Below are 2,868 nucleotides of genomic sequence, written 5' to 3' on the forward strand. Positions count from 1 at the left end.
TTGGTCCTGAGTTGTCTGCAGCCGGGTCTGGTGAAGTTGTTGATCAGTATGGTGGAGTTGTCGTCGTTGTTGTCCTTGAGGTGTAAAGTCAGGTCCCACAGGATGATGTAGTGCGTGGAGGGGAGTGCTTGAGTGCTGGCGAGGTCATTGATGGAGCTGCAGAACTGAGCACTGGGTCGGTGTGCTGTACACGAGGGTTCCCTGAGGGTGGTGTTGGGTGTCGGTATGGATGTTCATGTGCAGGTGGTTGGCGGTGTTGATGGTGCTGTCTGCATGGGTGCCGACCTTGAGGGTAGACTTGTGGTCGATGATGACCCATCCACCAAATCAGACTGCGCAATCCCTGCGTTTGAACTTGTAGCTGTCTGGGATGTCTATGGTGATGTTGGTCGCAGAGGAGTAGTTCCACCAGGTCACGTTTAATAATCACACATCTGGGGCAGAGGTGTCTGGGTCCACTCCATGGGGGTTTGGTGGCTCAGTTGCATGTGAAGCTGCATGTGCGGCAGGAGAAGGGTCCCGTGTGTATGTTATTGTGGTGGCCTGGAAGCAAGTGTTGTATTGGCCGGCATTGAGTGCATGGAGGGTACAGGCGTAGTACTGGAGTCTGGTGTAGTCGCGTTAGTGGCCGCAAGGGGTCCTGGCGCTGGGCATGGTCCAGGCGCAGATGGGTGCAGCCTGGCCTGCTTAAGGTGTGCCTCTGGTGCGCAAGTAGCACAGTCGAGCAAAGTTTGGCACATATGGGGATGTGGGAGGGAGGAGCAGCTGGTAGGCGGGAGCAGCAAGTGTGCATGGGGTGGTGGAACAGTGGCACTGAAAACAAAATGGTGCACAAACAGGGTGAAAACTAGTTGCACTGAGGCCACTAACGGGACACTAATATGGTGGTTCTTCACACCTGCCAGTGTGTACTCAGCAGCGGCAGCAGGGGCACACAGGGGGAGCTGTGTGTAGGTTGAGCAACATACAAGGAGCAATCTGGATTATCCAAATATAACGTAATTAGCATGAAGACACAGGAAATGGGCCACACACAAAAAACAGCTGTGATGGCTATGACAGGTGGGATGATGTGAGATGGTAAGAAATCCATGTCCCACATCCTCAGTAATTGTGGCCTGATACCTGTTGCACACATATAGAGTGCAAAATTCCACATGAACTTCCTACTGTGCTGGAATGTGTGCCCAATACACACCAACAAAACAGACATCAGGACATGCACTCAAGTTGAATGTTGCAAGTGTGCAAGCACTGTCCGCCCATGTGCCATGTTTTTGGACAAACATTTTGTATCCATCAAATGATTCATGCCATGTCATGTTAGGTAACATGAGTGATGATGTGTAGCTTGAGCTTTGACATGTTGACACACATCAAAGTCAAAAAGGGTAGATGACTCAAAATTGTGCATCTGTACACCATATGTCAGACATGATCATAAACATACATCTATTTTTTATTTCAGGGCATGGTACACCTACTCATGAGCAGGAACCTATGTTTGAATCCGATGATGAGGGCGGTGAAAGTGTAACAAGTCTGGACACAGGAATCATCCAGGACCTGTTACAATCAATACAAACTCCCTCTCCCCCCACAAGAAGGCAAAGCAGCACAGTCGGATCTCCGCTTGCCCAACATGGAAACAATCCTATGCCACCTCCCACAACATCTGTGCCTCACCAGTCACCAAACACGCTAAATTCCTTTGAACAACGTGTTGTGGATGTACAGGGTCAGTTGGCACAGGAGGTGCGTAAAGGGACCGAGAGCATGGCAGGCACTCTACAGGGAGTGCTCTGTTGCCTAACATCAAATACTGGCAGTGCTGAAACTGGTAGCAGCAACGAAGCACCACCACGTACTTTGTTTCACGCCATGAATGAAATTTCAGAAGTCATGCAGCAGAGGCACAGACAAATGCCTAACACAAGTGCCAGCCTTGAAGTTGCCAACAGGCTGAGGGAAATTCAGGACACCCTCAAAGAAATGAATGCAAAACAGGATGCATACCTGACAAAATTGGCTGACTACCAACGGGATGTTACAGCTGTGCTTGAAAACCACCAAGTCATGCTGAGTGCATTTATGCGGTACCTGATGGGCATGGAACATGATGCAGGTACAATCCCATCAACATCTGCAGTCCCTGATGTGTCTATGCCTCCTGTGTTGACTGCCCCACTGGTTACACCATCAGCTGTGACAACAAACACATCTGATTAAGATGAATCAGAAGATTGTCCAGTCCTCCGCAGAACCATGCGTTAGCAGCACATATTGTACCAGGACAATAAATAAACACTGTCTGGTGCTCATAATACTGACATTGTACCCCAGTAATGACGAAAAACAAATTACTGCTAGGCAATGGATGTACAATAAATTATCTGTGGCCTCCCTCCATGAGGTGAACGTATGATGTTGACATTCCCTTATCACACAATAAAAAACTACTCACTCATGCATGTCACAAATGTCATGTTTATGTATGGACTGTGCATGTACATCCTCAACCCTACTGTATGTGTCCCTTGATAATTAGAGTCCTGTCATACCTTGCTACTTGCTAAGTTGTGTCACTTACATTGATTTGCAACCACAACATGCAATGTCCAACTGGCAACGTTCATAAAGTGACTAGTAACATGTGTACTACAGCATTGCTAATGTGCAACATAACGAATGATGTAATAAGTTAGAATGACTAACACTACAAGTTTGTACAAGGAGGGGGTGAGTGGTAAAATCAGATCTGCTTGCACGCTACCATAAATGTGGGTCAGTCCAAGGTGTATGTATGTGATGATGAAATATCTGACATACCACATGTATGTATGAAAGCAAAACATCAGTACGTGGCTG

At 47.6% G+C, this 2,868-nt stretch overlaps 1 pseudogene; it reads left to right on the forward strand.

Annotated features, from left to right (window-relative positions):
- Positions 1-225: 225 nt before the first annotated feature.
- LOC147689003 (uncharacterized) lies at positions 226-2,274 on the forward strand (annotated as a pseudogene).
- The last annotated feature ends 594 nt before the right edge of the window (positions 2,275-2,868 follow it).

Source organism: Lissotriton vulgaris, chromosome 10 (genome assembly GCF_964263255.1).
Source record: "Lissotriton vulgaris chromosome 10, aLisVul1.2, whole genome shotgun sequence".
Classification (NCBI taxonomy): Eukaryota; Metazoa; Chordata; class Amphibia; order Caudata; family Salamandridae; genus Lissotriton; species Lissotriton vulgaris.